The 16893-nt window shown below is 42.5% G+C and overlaps 1 protein-coding gene across 8 annotated transcripts in view; it reads right to left on the bottom strand.

Annotated features, from left to right (window-relative positions):
* The window catches only part of aplp2 (amyloid beta (A4) precursor-like protein 2), a 53958-nt gene that overhangs the window by 27284 nt on the left and 9781 nt on the right, over positions 1-16893 (bottom strand). The window lies entirely within an intron of this gene.

Genomic DNA, 16893 nt, shown 5'->3' on the forward strand with positions numbered 1-16893 from the left:
AGTGTTAGACGGGGGGTTACTGCAGTCGATTATTGCATAGCCTATAAAAGCCCTTGAGTTTTCTGGCTGACAGACTTGAGACAGTATTTGCTCCACTCACTTGTTTCATAAACACTGTTATGAGTTTGACACAGCAGCAGCCTGGCTCTGAGTCTGAACATATATAGCAGGTTCTGCTCACGTACTGCAACGGGTAACTATTCAAGACGTGATGGAGAAACATCATCAGTCCTGCCTGTCAACACTTGGCTGCTACCGCAACTCAATGCTGCAGTGCTGAGAGAGCGGGGGGGGCTCAGACACGAGACAAATTAAATGCATCTCGGGAATGTTTGGCCGGGTTGATGGTCAAACGAGCAGGGGTTTGATTGGATTTGTGCACAAGGGTTTTTTTTTTTTTGCTCTGATGCCCATTGAGTGACTGAGAGGCTGCCCACAGAGAAGCAAGAGAGAAGAAAAAGAAAACTGCGGTACGTCATGCCTCACAAACCAGGACATTCCTGGCTGAGGGCAGAGCTTTGCTCATTCAGACCTCCTGGGACCACAATGGGTGGATCATTTACTCCTCAAGGTAAACACAAGGGTTGTTGATCCACTATCCCCTCAGATGTACAGAACAACACATGTACCTTGATTAAATGTGTGCTCTGCAGTAGCGCAGGATTTGTTAAAAAATACTTCTGTTTTTTTCTGTGAGTTTCCCATCATTGTTTACCTCCCTGCCCTGCAGAGGAAATGTGCTATCTTTCTTCCCCTGTTGTCCTTCCTATCATCATTTTCTGAACTCAGGCAGCAGGAAGCAGCAACACCCAGTCTGTTCCATCCTTCACTCAGAATAACTAAACACCACTCTGCAGAGAATGGACACCAACTGTCCCAAACTACTGTGTAATCAGCTTTCCCATGATTGCCTTTCAAATGACTCTGTGCAGGGCTCCTCACTGAGACAATAAATCACAGCCCGCCAATACCTGCTTGATGCTAGGGGTGGTCACGGCACAGGGAACTCTAATGAATTAGCAAGGGGATATTGCTCAGAATCACAAACTTTCCAAAAAACACTCAGCAGGGAGTCTCCAGAGAGGAAGTGGAACAGAACCTATCCCCTTTTCATTGTCATAATGTCATCAGGCTGAGTAAACAAGGCTCGAGCCCCAGAGAGATGAGGGAATCGAGTGATGAGTGTTGGACTCAAATGTCTGACTGTTTGCTGGGACCTAAGCCTGAGGTGTCCTCCGCAGTGCCGAGCCACAGAGAAAACGGCTGAAGCGGGAGACTTGAGCAGCAGCATGTTAGACAAAGCTCTTCGTCTAATTCTGTGCAGGCTCGCAGGCTGATAATGGGTGACAAACAGAGAAGAGCGAGGACAAAACAAGTGCTGTGTAATCACCAGTTGGCTGTGGTGTGTGATGAGCTGCAGAGCCAGCCAGAGCCAAGTCTGCACGCACACGCACATAAACTGAATATCGCACCAGGCAAAAACACACACATTCATGCATACGTTCAGCCGCACAGGCACTGGTGCCCGCACACAATCATAATACACAATCATCAAACAAATTCAGAAAAAACAGGCACACAGGCACATGTTCATCCAGGCAGTGAAGCAAACAAACATTGGACTGGCTTGATTTGATCCTGGAGGCACAACAGCCTCAGATTCAACCTCATTTCCTCTCCTTCCTTCCTTCTCTCCTGCCATCTCTGTGTTTTTGTCCCGCGCCACTCCTCCCTCTCTCTCTCTCTGCACCATCACAGTCTTGTTTGCTCTCCTCCCTCTCATTCCTTTGTCAGATTGGCTTGGGGTGTATGAGAGGAGCAGAGAGGTGGGGAGGATATGAGGGATACAGAGAGATGCAGATTCGGGAAGAAGACAAGGGAGGCAGTGACAGCCTGACCACGACGAGTCACTGCGGCTGTGGAAAAACAAGCGTCGGAGCTTTCCCTACACCCCTTTGACTCCACTAAAGTGGTTAAGTCTCAGTGTGTCTTTAATTCTTCAAGTGTGGCAGTGGCAGTGGAGGCAGAGAGGAGGTGGTTAAATACCACTGCCTTAAATATGCAGTCACATGCTCGTTTAGTACTTCAGAAAGAGCCGCTCAGGGCCAGACAAAGTGAAGTGCCATGGAGGCTGTGGGGAGCCTGAGAAATGTCAAGACTGAGGGCTCGAGGAGGAGCAGCAAGGCAGAAGAAGAATTTCATGTCATCCTTTGTCATCACTACTGTTACCTGAGCCAGAAGGATTACTGGTCTCCAGAAAACAGACTGAACAGTTAATTCTGCTGAAAGAGCCGACATCCTTTAACACAGACACACATGACTGCAAGAGATAGAACCAAATAAGCTCTTGAGACATGTGAATAGTTTTTATCTGATCTTGAATCTGATAAAAAAAAAAAAAAAAAGTATTGTGACTCAGTCCTGCACAATCATTCAAGACCCAATCATGATCTTTTCCATCAGCCATTATAAAATTGAATCAGACAAGTAAAAAAGAGAAATGAACTCTTAGGGTTCATTTTAAACATCTAAATGCAAGGTCTAAAACACATGTAGTAACAGGTAGCAACATTCCACCTGCGGTTGCACGCACAACTTGGAATAAACCAATCAGAGTGACTGATTCCCTTTAACAGCCTGGTGCATTTGCATGTTGGCAAACTGATATTAAGAGTGTATTTGCAAAGGAAAATGTTGTGCACCTGCCTATGTAGCACATATTACTATCTTGATAATGTGCTAATAACAGTGAAGTACTGTGCCACTGACCTCAGACTAGATTTTGTAGGTCCAAAGTTCTCCCTGCTTCCTCAAGCTAACAATGTGCAAACAATCCACTTGAACACACCTAATTTTGAGATGAACAGGCTCCTGGACATTCCCTGTTTAAACAATGTGGTCTACGTCAGCATGGCAGAGATGCTTTGCGTTGACTGTAAAGCCCAATTCATGCTTCTATGTCAAATGTGTAGACGTGTACCCTACGCAGATCCCTCCGCCGTAACCTGACAAGCATCTCCCAAAAATGTAACTACAGCTCAAGGTGAAGGTGTGCACCTACGGTGTAGCTTTAACCATGAACCATGAATTGGCCTTACGGCCCTGAGACACAGGAGGAAGCCATGGATGAAAAAAAACTGCAGTTAACTGTGGGCTGCATAGTGTTTAGTTCCTTTTCACTCTGATTTGATGTGACTGAACTCCTTAAAGGTCACATGAAAGAACCTGACAGTAATTTGCTTCTGCAGTTTGTCGAGTTTCCACATGAAACAGAGGTTTGGGGCAAGACTTCGTGCCAACAGTGACTTGATTTTAAAGTTCAGAAGTGGGTGAAACAAAGAACGCTAAATTTAAACTGACAGTTGCACTTCAGGATCACTTGTCCTGCAGCTTATTCGCCTGATCGACTGAGTGCAGAAATCTGTTGATGATATTGACGGTCCTGCTTCAAACAAACACGCAAATATCTCTGAAGACTCATGTAGCTGTTAGTGTTGATTCAGCTTGATAGACCTGGAGGATTTACAAGAATTTAAGTGTCGGCTGGTTTTCCCCGAAGCCTGTAATCACATGTTATTAACTGGGATTTACAGGATGAGTAATCAACAACATTTTTAAAGGTGGAAAGAAAAGAAAGAAAGGTGGGATGTAGATGTAAAAGCATAAAGATATATTGAGATTTAGTCAGGATACATTATGGTCCTAATAACATATCCTTAATGTTTTCAATCATGGTGGTTCTATCACGTTACTATATTTTACTTCAAAAACATGAGGGTTTGTAGCTCTAGGTGATACATTTGAAGTGATTAGTTCTGGTTTGGTGTCAAACACAATCACAGGAAAACAAATTCCACCACACCTAACAAATAAAACTCATCCAGCATTCAGCATCTGACTCACAGTGGGATGTTTTATCATGAGTACGTGTGAACATCTGCTTCCATGGGGAGGTTCAGCAAGGTGGAAGAGAAAAAGGAGGGAGTGGAAGTTTGGAGAAAAGGGAGAGGCATGGAGCTCAGGCAGTGACGGTAAATAGACAACTGCAGCAGGGAAGGTGCGCTGATTGACTTACATCCTGGTTTAACATGTTCTCAAATGAGTGCGAGCTGTAATGTAATAAAGATTTGCGTGAGGCGACTTGCAGGTGGGAAGGACAGGCCTGCCACCACAGAAGCTTGTCAAAAGCTGTGTGGGCTGAGCATCATTTAGCTCATTTTCAGTCTTTGCAAACGCACCGCCTGTCTGTCGCAGCCTCCAGCAGTGCACACAAACATGTTTTATTAGCCTGCTCTGTGTGCAGAGCCAAGTTTCATATAAAACAAGCTACAGCATGACAGAGCTTGTCAGGAAATAACGCACGGAACATCCAATTCACACAGCAAACACTCCTTTCTTATTCTGGTAACAGATAAATATACCTTTTGAGCCTGGATCTCTAATGAGTAACACAGATGCACACACGGTGGTAAATCTGTCTCTGTTTCTTTTTGGAAAACGTTACCTGGCAACACTTAAAGCAGAAGGGCCATGTTATTTGGAGTTGCAGAAATCTAAATTACACAACACCATCAATCATTTTGTGATTCATACTTCATTAATTTACTTGTTATTGTTCTCAAAACATACAACAGTGTCTCATGAATCTAAAAAATTATTTGAAATACGTGACTTTCATTTCTTGAGGTGGATAATGGATAGCAGGCCGAGTGTAAATGAACGCATTCACATGAAATGCTGAGTGTAGCTGCAATAACTGAAAATCAAAGAAACCATATGAAAGCATTACATTTACTGTTCAGTTCAGGCAATGTTTGAGTCTCTGCAAACTGTTTTTATAAAAGACAGAAAATAGTTTCCTCTAGTTGTGAAAGGGAGGAAATGAAGCCTCATATCATGAGCAACTAAAGCCGTTTTCAGACATGAACTCGAAAATGTCCAGACATTTAGAACTGAACTTTCTTAAGACTTCTCCTTTAAGATATGAAGAACGCAGCAGGAGATTGAGTCAGACGAGTTTAAAACAACAGGAAAATGTCTGAAACATTCAGGTGAGATAAGGCGCCTGTAGGAAGGAGGAAATTGCGTAAAACTTCTGCAGTGGACATCATTCGTTGTTGTTTCCAGCCATATTTGTTGTTTGTACCAAAACGCTCTAAAGTCTTGTCTTAACAAGTTAGCGTCTTTAACAACATCTTTTACGTGCTTGGCTCATTTTTTGCATTCTCACATCCCCTCTGGAGAATTTCAGGAGAATCTCAGGAGAATGTCCAGAGTTCAGTGTATGTCTTAAACATAGACTGTATGGTCTTAAAGCACTATAAGACTATTGGTACTAATTAACACAAACAAACACCAGAGGTGGTATTCCTATTGAGGTTTTAAAATATGCCCCTGAACCTACGGGTCACTTATTACATGACCTTCGACACAGTATCTGGGCATGACGCAAGAAGCTAATCTGATGTGTATTTGTGCATGTGTGTGGTCTCAGAACAACAATGGAAGCGTGAACAGCAGTGTGTGTGTGTGTGTGTGAGAGAGAGAGCGCCAAGGACACAAACTGAGAGGACATATAATAATATTCGCAACACTCTGATTTTGAGTTGCGGTGATGATTCTCCAGTACGGACACAGAGACAGTAACTTTGACACAGCCATAACAAACTGTAAACAAAGTTCCAGATGGTCTAATGAAAGGTTGGCTCATGGTTCCCGGCTGAAATTTTGCGACAAACACATGGTAAACTGCCTGTGTTAGAGACAGAAGCAGCTCCACTGCAATCAGCTCTGGTGTCAACATAAAGCGTGCAGGCCTCACAGAGCGGTGTCTAATTCTAGCAGTGGTATGGTGAAGCCATCCTCGGAGTCTGGCCCTTATAAAAGCAGCTCCAGAATGAGGCACTGGTCAGGACTTGTGGGTTCCCAGAATGCTTAGTGTCCATGTGACTCTGCGGAGAAATGCCTAGCACTGTTAATCCCCCTAATCCTTCCCTGTGGTGACTTAATGCTTAAATAAGATAGACAGTGGTGAGAAAGCCACACGCATGTACAGGAAAACATGCACAATATGTAGGCACATTAAATAAATTCTGATTTCCATTTTTTTATTGCTTCCAATAAAAAGTGTTGATGTGTATATGAGGGAGCTGCAATTACTGCGCTGCACTAATAAGTGGAGCAAAGCAATTACAGCATTTTAATTTCTTTATTAGAGTCAATGATAGCTTTTATATAACAGCTTTTATAGAACATATGCTTGTTTATTGTATCCTGAACTGAATTTCCCGGGAGGGTCATTACAGCAGGAGTTTGTCACTGATTAATGATAACTTTGCTGAGATGCAGAGATTTCTGGTCATCTCGAGACATGAAAACACCTCTGTGGAATTCTTTTCATATATTCAGCTCTTCAAAAATAAACGGTGATGAAGAGATGACATTTTCAAATACTTTAATGACATCATTACTGTGAGGCAGCCTGCAGGCTAATCTTAGCTCTGTAGAGACGGAGCGGGCGGACTCTGGTGTTTACTGTTTTTTACATTAAAGAATTTTAGAGAGCAGTTTTAGTCAGGAATTTAAGCTGCTGCTACGGGGAAAATTGTAGTTTCCCATCACTCGGATCCATGCAACTACTTTCCAAACAGAGTTGCAATGGTTTCCCTTTGTTCATTTTATGTCAAGGATTAGAATAAATAGTCCCACCAGTCCACTTTGAAACCACATTTAAATTCACTAGATCCGGATTTTTCATTTGTTTTCCATCAAGATCCATCAATTATTCACAGTGAAATGAACAATATTGAAAACACCCCCAAAAAGGTAATAGAGGTAGTAGTCTGTGAATCCCAATAACTATTTAAAATATTGATGAGTGTTTTGCTTATTCCGACAATGAACACAATAATCGCTGGTTAAGATGTTTACATGAGCTGACAGTTCCCACCACAAATATATAATATGAAAAGCAATAAGAAATTCAGTTGATACTTTGTATACACAGGAGTGGTCTGAGCCCAAAGATTCCACGGTAACATCTTCATATATCTTATTTTGTCATGCATTTCTAAAATTCTAAGATAATTAGAAATTCCTGTCATTAAATTGTTGCTCCAGAAGATATTGACAAAAAAATAATTCATATGATAAAGTATTACTAAAATAACATGAGTTACATCCCCAAGAATCTAATGTGCCACAGTATTTACTTACACACCATTGGGCTAATATAATATCAATATAGTTTATCACCTGGCTTTGCCTGGTCACTCAGTGTTCATGTTGAATCTATATGACTTTTAAAGATAATCTTATTTCAAGCTTATTCTAAGGTATCAGAGTAAACCTTTCTGCTTAGCCATGGATTTTTATCAAAAGTCCTAAATGCCCCTTTAATTGTTCATCAAACTATCGTGGGAAGGCTGCAGCCTGAGCCACTGACACCATTGCTACACAAACAGCTCACCAGCAGCAGATAACAGCAGAGAAGTGGGAGGACATTTCAGTGACAAAGGGACAGTGACATTTTCCCTCTGGGCAAACACCTCCACCACCTCCCACCCTGAAAGAGGTCAGACAGTAAAACCAGAATAATAAAAGGAAAGAAGGTGTCATGTTCGTAGACTCTGAATCAAAAGGGCAACCCATCACTGCAATGCAAATGAGCTCCTGTGTCCGAATGAAATGGCCTTTTGTCTTTGCCATTTGAAGTGTCTCCAGACTGCATAGGATTGTTCTATGAGCCACCGCTGTGCCAAAAAACGGCCCTCACAGTTTGAGGAACAGACTTTCCAGTCAGTGCCGACGTAATTTCCCTCGAAACAATGACGTGAAGTTGTGAAATTTACAGTAACTCGTAAACTATTTGGGATTCTCCCTATTTAAAAGAAACCACCACTACTTTTCACTTCCTCTTATACAGACTCAATGCCAAGAGGCCAGGAAGCATGACATTTGCATTCACACATGCACCTCCTCCGAGAAGAAAGAGGATCTGTCGATCCTATTGAAAGAAGCTTGTGAAAGTGACTGTTAACTAGAAGAAGAAGAAGAGATACTTTATTAATCCCTCAAGGGGAAATTCTATTTTTTTCACTCATTTTAACCCTGAAACACAACCACACACACAAAGGGGTCATAGACATGCAATGGGAGAGATGGTTGAGTGATGGGCAGCACCGGAGGAGCTACTCACTGTTACCCTGCATGCATGTTAGGGACTGGTTGGAAAAGTTCCCGTAAAATGTCAGGGGCAATGGACTGAGATGTTTGTGTTCTTATCTGCTACCCTCCAGTAGATTTCAGGAAATGTGCTGGAGTTCAGTGCATGTCTGAAAGCAGCATTATGGAGTTGGAGGAAACACTGAGATTCTCCAGAGAGCTGAATACAAAGCCTCCGTTCACAAGCAGTCACCTCTGTGTGGCTCATTAAACTCCCATCATTCATACCCAGAGAGGTCCAGTCTGCTGTTGCTTCTGCCCCAAAGTGTCACAGTGAGCAGAGCAACACTGTCACCACACACCCTACATCCACCATGGAAGACATGGTACTGACCATGATGCGCCACCAGCTAACAGCTACCAGGGAACAGACGGTGAGATTGGTTGTAATCGTTACAGTTCAACCTGAGCTTGATCGAACTTGCCTACGTTAATGAGACTGTACGGAGCTGCTCCACAGTGAAATACCACTGATGCAGCCATGTCCATTATTTCCTTTCATGTCTCAAACCAAGACAAAAATTATTCAGAAGGGAAAGGCTGGGAGACTTCAAAGTGATGGAGGATTTGAGGGAGACTTGCTGAGAATATTTCTATCTGTTACAATAGAAATTACTCATTCTAAATTGCTGATTGGATTTAAAGGTACAGTGTGTAGAATCTTGTGATATCTAGTGTTGAAATTGCATGTTGCAGCTGAACACCCCTCACCTCACCCTCCCCTTCCAAACATGAAAAATAACCTGTGGTAGCTTCAGTTGTCATAAAATCTCAAAAGGTGTTTAGTTTGTCCAGTCTGGCCTCCGTAGAGATGGTCCCCTCCATGTAAATATAAAGTATTTAAATATAAAGGGCCTTAAAACTACAATTCATACAATTTTGATGAAACGAACTAGTGAAAACATCATGAGAATTATTCTACATTAAATTTCTGCCAATAGTTCCCTTTCACCTCATTCTTACACACTGGACCTTTAAAATGTAATTTAGCTCTCAAATGCAAGTTTATCCGACTGGATCTTGTTATCTCACTTGATGAGTTTTTCCTTGAAGAGATCAAACTGGAACCTAATGAGTTGAATGTAACACTATGACAATAAGTGCTAGAAGCAAACAAAAGATACAAAAATTATTTGAGAGAATACATTGGATTTTCAGCCCCAGTTGTTAAATAAAGATGGAACTTGAATACAGAAATATCTAAAAGGTCAAAAATAGAGGCTGACTGATTTATCGCTGATAAATAAGGCTAATGTGACCATCAATATAGTGTTTGTTTGCAAATATGAAAACTTATTTTTTTTATTCTTTTATGACTGTTAATTTGTTTGTCTTTTATTCATAAGAAACTTTGTTGTGAATATTATTTTATTTTACAGAATAAATGATGCAGAAAACATGTAGATTTATGTTCATATGTTACATCAAAATATGATAAAAAAAAATTTAATTCAGTGATTGTTTTATTACTATTTTGTTATATTACTACATTTATTTTAGTATTTTTATGCATGTTTCAGCCCATATATTGTTATTGTAAATGTTCTACTTCCTAATATCAGCATCGGCCACCAGCTATAAATAAATTATATATATATATTTCTCAAAAATTAAACCCAATCTCCTATATATCTCTTAAACTAAAGTGTTGTGTTCATCTGTTATTTGCTTCACTTTAGCGATTAAGTAAAATCTCAAAATAAATGGAAAGGGAAGATGAAAACCCAGTAGTTATGTATTGACTGCAAAGTAAATTGGATCCTATTCTGTGGTCATTATTAACTAGTGTTAATACATGTCCCACCTGAAAATAAACCTCACTTACAGTTTCCAAGGAGAGCTATGATTGAGCTGCAAACTGATCTCGCCGAGGGTCGCCCTAAAGTCGCTGTGCTCGGTGCACGGAGATGAACGGCAGCGAGTTGCCTTCCTAATTAAGCTCCAGACAGAAGATGTGAAGCAGCTCGCAGTTTGCAAGGTAACCGCTGTGGTGATTGAGTGGCACAGGTCTGCCTGTGTGTCAGGCCGAGATAACATGGCCTCTCTCCGGCTTACAGCAAACGACTTGTTCAAATGGCCCGTCACTATGGAAACCTTCTATAAAAGCATCCCAGCTATTCACATGCAGGAACATTGAGGCAGCAGAAGAAAGAGAGGCAGAGAGAGGGGGAGAGGGGGAAAGAGAGAGGAGGGAAAAGACGAGGGCAAAAGAGAGAAACAGATTGAAGAAGTGGAGCAGGGGGAGAAGAAGCAGGGAGATAGATCATCAGAAGCTCACAGCGACAGAGCAAAAAGACAGGAAGGAGAAAAAAAGAAAAGGCATCAGAGGGGGGATTCAAGAGAGAGAGAGAGAGAGAGAGAATAGAATGCAGAAAGAGGGAATGAGGCCACAGTCGTGAGAGACTGGCATATGAGACAGAAGAGATGGGAAGCTGAGCGAATGGCACAGAGGACGATGCTCACAATAACAGCTGCTCTGCCCCATTTGGCACGATGCCGTGTCCTTGTGTGCATACATGAAAATGACCCTCAGCTCCATAGGTCTGCACACACATCCTCTGATGCACAAGCATGCTGCAGAAACACAGAACACAAAGCTGTGTTCACTTCACAGATCAACGAAAAAATGGCGCTCATTTGGCGCTGCCACATCTGCCGTTGGTTTCTTTTGAAATATTTACCAAACAGAAAGTCACCGCACGAGCTCTGAGAGAAATCATGATCAGAAACGCAGTAATGGTAGTTAGCAGGAAGTGTCGCTGGAGGTTAGCCCCACACAGAGTCTGGGTGAGTAAATTATGGTCCCATTTAGAGTCAAATATACGAAAAATCCTTGTATGCATTCAGACATGGAGTGTACTCGAGCTCTCAGTCAGGCTCCAGCTCCCTGCTCCTCCATATAAGGTTCATTCTGGTTTCAGAAATCCAAGATGTAGCTTACAAACCAATGGGCGACATAAGGCTCATAATACATTGTTTTTTTCCTATTTAAAATTGGGTGCAGAATGTAAATAAAAAATTCACTTTCAAAAAGGAATAAATAACCTTATTTTAGAAACAGATCTGGTTGGATCCGCATTTGTGGTTAGATCGGCCATTTTCTTGTTTTATCAGTGTTGAAATGTGATAAGAGGCGACATGAACGCAGAGTCAATGACGCACAAGAACAAAAGAACAGACACAGACTTGAAAGAAAAACTCAGTAATCCTGTGTGTTTGTTTTCTGACTTCATGATAGGAGCAGGACTGACGGAGGAGCTCCTGGTAACATCCGCACTCAGACAAGGAGTTTGTCCTCTAGCTTTTGTAAACACAAGCCGCCGACTGCAAAACTACTTCAGCTGCCAAAATAAGATGAAATTCTAATACAAATTTTCATCTGATGCAAATACAGCATGAGAGAGAGAGAGAAAACATGCTTGTTCCAACTTCCCGAAATACTGCTTCACACTCATTCGTCTGTGTTAGCAGCGATGTGTTAATAGAATTTCAGTCAATTCTTCAACTCCACAATACATTTGTCATATGGTGAATACATGCCTTCATTAATCGTTATAATCCCAGTTGGAGGATATCAAATTAGAATTAAAAGGTGTAGCTGCAAAAGGGTGGCACAAGATAAAGTCCCATTTATGTCATTTTAAACAATCTGAAGCATGTTAACACAGAGAAAAGCTGTTTTTCGATTCATGTTTGCTCTTGAAAGTCTTGGTTTACACTCCACAGAAAAGGTTCAAGAACAACTTCTAGAGCTATGTCTGAGAACTACTTATCGGATTTCCACAAAACCTCAACGCCTTTTACACTAGTTAAAAACTCATCAACCCCCACTTACATTTGGCTTTTGTCAGCAATGAGAAAAAAGATATCATCAGTCAAATGACTCTGCAGTAGATACAGGTTTTTTATCAGCACCTTCTCCTTTACACCCAGGTGATCGCACTTATTTCTTATTGTTTATTTTGGCAGTCTCAATGCTGACGATATGATGGGCATTGAACTTCTGGGTGTTGGCGCATGAATAGCCATGAACATTCATGCTGGGAACAACATGCAGCAGCGGTTTTTTTTTTGTTTGTACCATGCAATATGCAACACTGGTAGGACAGTGGGGTTCTAGGACTTATGTGTGTGCAATTTGGTGTGGGTTGGTTGAATTTAGGGGGATCGGTGGAGGTATGCATTCCAACAAGTGCCTTCTTCTGTCCCTCTCACCTCTGCACTCCAGACTGTAGGTCGATTGTAATTGTTGTGATCTAGCAATTAGATCTGTGTGTTCACTGAAAATGGTTTTGGACGGGTGTCAAATTAACGGCTGCCATGTTAATGTAAATGCATAGAAGTGGAACGATGCTAGGCAAATAGAAGAGAAGAAAGAAACTCTTAATTAGAGCAAAGTACTTTTTTTGCTCTCCCTGTGGTTCATTGCTTTTTCACTGGGGAGAAGGTGTGTCTGGGCTATTAATACGCAGCTCCAGTTGGTGGGCTAGAGGAATCTCATCTTCCACTCCTGCCCTGTCTAATGTTGCTTGTCAGATAGATTAATAAACACTAGAAAACATGAGGATTACACAACATATTTTAGTCCAGCAGTATCATGCTAATTAGAACCACATCATCTTTTGATATTTTGTAAATGAGAGCTCAGAGGGGATTTTAAGGCAAAATAGATGTCATGGTAGTAGACGCCATTTTCTCCTCTAATGAAATATTCTGTCAGAAGACTGATTAAAGAAGGTAATGATATTCTCCAGGGGCATTTAATTCATTTTCATAGTCAAATTATAAGGGATTCAAAGTGATTCTGGTGAACAGTGTTCTGGGTTCATGCTGTAAGTTTCCTGATTTTACTGGAGGTAGAATAAGGTAAAAACAAGGCTTTAACAAAAAATGCAATTAATGTTCTAATCATGGTTTTTTTGCTGTATTGCCCGTTCTACACATGCATATTTGAAATCGACTGTTTGTCGGTCTGTGGTAATGCTGGTTGCATCTTTCTGCAGTTATTGAGCCACGTCAAGTAAAGTCTGTGGGATGAAGTCTGCAGAACTGTTGCTGCACCTGTTTATTTAAAGTTAGGTGAAACTTTACTCAGTACACAGAACCCCATCATAGATAATCAATCATTGCCATAGTTAGAACAAGCTAAAAACTTCATTTATGTTGATGAGTCCCAGCCTCTGCTGCAACATAGCGCTGGTCACCTGTATATCAAAAGTGTATTGTTATTGGTCTTATCGTGTGTCTAAATGGCAGCAAATTTGACATTGCACTTCCTGGAGCATTCGACAATATACATGCTAAGATATGTGTGCAACACACTGGCAGACAGAGATTTCTAGAAATGGAAGATTGTGCCATAATTTGTTAAAAAAGGAAACTTTTCTTGTTTTGCTGGCGCCTGTTTCTAATTCACAGTTCGATTAATTACTTAATATCTGTGTGGGAGACTTTGTTCCTGGGACTGTCATAAGTGAGGTTTTACTGCACAAGTGTTTTTACAAGGAGACAAAGCTATTAACTGATGCAAATTGCACCGTAGAGATTTATATTGTATGTCAGTGACCAAAGGGCAGCCAGTCGGGGGGAGTAAATAGCTGAACCACTCTGTCATCACAGATCAAAGGTCATCACTCCTCCGCATTTTTTATCCCTATCCCCTCCTGCACTTCACACTGTTTTGCCAACACTTTTTCTCAGACAACCAGCGTTGTCGATACTGTGTGGCCTCGCCGTCTTTCTCTCTCTGTTATCTGCGACGCGTCAGACAGACACTCAGGACTGCTCACCTTGTATTTCATTATTCTACTATTCCGAGGGGAGGAGCTGCTGGTGAAGCAAGTAGAGAAAGGTCGAGTAGGAGAAGGGACTTAAGCACTATTTCCCCCCCACAGCCCAAGTTGACACAGATTTCAAACTGCACGCAACTCCCTGTAAAATTCCTCCCCTCCGTCCACCTCTCCAGCCACATTACACACAGCCCTGACGGTTATCCATCGACATTATAATATTGCATTTGGGTTCCCCTACCTGGCTACATCAGGTAGATGCAGAGCAGACTGGCTGGGGAGCAGGAGGCAGAAAAGGCGGAGAATGAAATAGAGGAGGAGGCAAGGGAGCAAAATGGTTCCGTCTCTGCTCAGGATGCACTATTTGCAGTATCTGCTGCCGAATTTTGGGAGAGACCTGTCAAGTGATAGCGAGAGCTTGAGTACAGCTTCCTCGTTAGTCCAATCACTGTCAAGAGAATTCGGGAGAGACGCAAAGGAAGCAGGAGGAAAGACAGGGTGAGGGGGAGAGGCAGGGCAGAGGAGTGTGAGTGCCAGCCAACAATACATGAACTTGGCGGAGTATTGTTTAATTATCTCAATCATGACAAACAACTCCTGTGTTGGATAACAATTAGCTGTCATCGTTAAAAAAGAGAAATAAAAATAGAGCACGAGTGTAGAAATTATTGATTGATAAGTAATAGATGCAATCCTGCCTGGTGGATTTATTTATTAGAGCGCTAATTGAATTTGAACCTCCACCATCTGATTTCTCATATGCAAACACAAAGAAAGAGCCCACAAATTCATAGCCAAAGTTGCGTTGCTGCTTGGAGAGAAGGATGGTATCGGCATTAAAGTCAGTCAACAGAGAAATAACTGATAAGTGTGTGCTGCAGGGATAAACAGATAATTACACCGAGGGTTTCACCCAGAGCTTGCTGCTTAGTTGCTAAGCTACGCAGGTGCATGATTGCATAAATAAGGCGCTGGAGTGTAAAAACTATTTCTTGCCGGATGATGATAATTGCTTCTCATTTGGTGTTAATGACTCGAGCACTGCGAGGATTCAGGTCCATCTTCAGGTAATTTTTTTGCGTGGTGCACTGATGATGGGTTTAAGTTGCGTCAACACTCCTGTCGGTACAACCCGCCATTCTTCCCTCCTGACCACTAGAAGCTCTCTGCATGAGTAACCCCTTCAAACCTCCATTTCCCTCCTTTCATGTCTATTTGCCGTGAGCACTCTGGACAACTCTGTGTGTATCCATCTCCTCTCACCTCAAAACCCCTTACCTCTCCACCTGCTTCTCTCTCACTCTTTCAATCTGTCTATCTCTCTCTCTCTCTCTCTCTCTCTCAGAGCCATGTGAGCTGGCGACCCTCTCAGCCCTCTCTATCCGGGCTTATGTTCCACGTGCCCTAGAGCGGATTACATTCCTGACATCACTGTGCCAGATGTTTATGACTAAAATAAACACAACAACTAGCCTCACCATTAAGTCAAACAATGCATTTAGCCTAAACCTGACACCCCATCTCCAATTTATGCTTGAGTGGTTTAGACATTCACTTCTATCTAATGATCGCCACTGTCTGTTTCCTCTTCAAGTGGAATTAGAGCTGCTCTCTTCATTATCATAGTCAAGATATTAAATTGAGTTGCTTTCTCATGGTTCTCGCTTCATTGTGCTGCCCTAAGGTTGCGCCCCCCTTAGGAGCCCCCCCTCATTCTACCCCCTGTAGCTTCTGCTTCCTGCTCTCTCCAGTGAGCTGGGATGGAGATCAAATAGCCAATAAACTGTCCCGCTGTAACATACACATTAGCATGATTAAATCAGCAATAGCCTGTGCATTTATTAAAAGCCTCTCTGTGCCGGGTGAGAGGTCTATCCATATCCAGCCGGTGAGTGGAGGAGAAGTACAGGTCATGTATGTATGTGCAGGTGCAAAGAGGGCATATCGCTGCTGTGTGTATGTCTAAGCCTGACATCACCAAAGGCAGAAGAGTTAATGAGGGTTGCCGGGTATTTCTGACACAGCGCTGGCTTTCTGTGGGGGAATTTCAGGTGATGAGATGGAGAGAGAGCCTGTTGAGAAGTGATAGCTGGGCGGGAAAAAGTCAGCAGCAGGCTTGGCTCTGGCAGTGGCTACACAGGAGATTTAGGGCTTAGGAGATTGTTAGACGGGGGCTCAGTTTGTGAACTATGGGCCTGTGTTTTCCGTGGGCTGCTTTGTGTGGACGCCGACTCTTTCCCCAATTTGAACTGCACTCTCAGCAGTTTAAAAGAGGAGGATTAGACACAGGAGTGTGCCCCTCTCTCGTCCGCTGGAGAGCACAAACTGCTTCATCTTTTGCGCTGAGGAGAGAGGATTTGGAAGAAATGACCTGTGTTCACTTCACTTTCTCCTCTTCGTAACTGAAAACTCAGTGCTGCATCCTTCCTTCTGTCACTCCCATTGCCGCCTTTTCAGTTTCCATTCTGGATGGCTCTGCGCTCATCAGCATGCAGGACCACGCAGCTGCTCCTCAGGACCCGGCAGGCTGGCAGACAGGCAGGCAGACTTGTCAATAAAGGAACCACAGTAACAGGGCACCTCAGTGAGGCCTCCAGCTCTGTCACTGACATCTCTCTCAGCAGCCTGGGCTCCCTTGTTTAATGAGCACGTAATTGTTGAGCAAGCAGAAGAGAAATTGGGGAACTGAGGAGGGAAAAGTGGCCATGGGGTGAGAGGTGTAATAGAGAGATACTGGATTGAGGGGGAAGGAGGTGAGGGAGGCAAAGTAAGACACAAAACAGCCAATTTGTCTAAAAATGTGTGGTGAGCTGAGAGAAAGGAGAGGGGAGGAAAAACACTGTGTCTAAATCAGAGGGACTGTGGGGGTAATGCAGCTCAG

Source organism: Paralichthys olivaceus, chromosome 11 (assembly GCF_024713975.1).
Source record: "Paralichthys olivaceus isolate ysfri-2021 chromosome 11, ASM2471397v2, whole genome shotgun sequence".
Taxonomy (NCBI): domain Eukaryota; kingdom Metazoa; phylum Chordata; class Actinopteri; order Pleuronectiformes; family Paralichthyidae; genus Paralichthys; species Paralichthys olivaceus.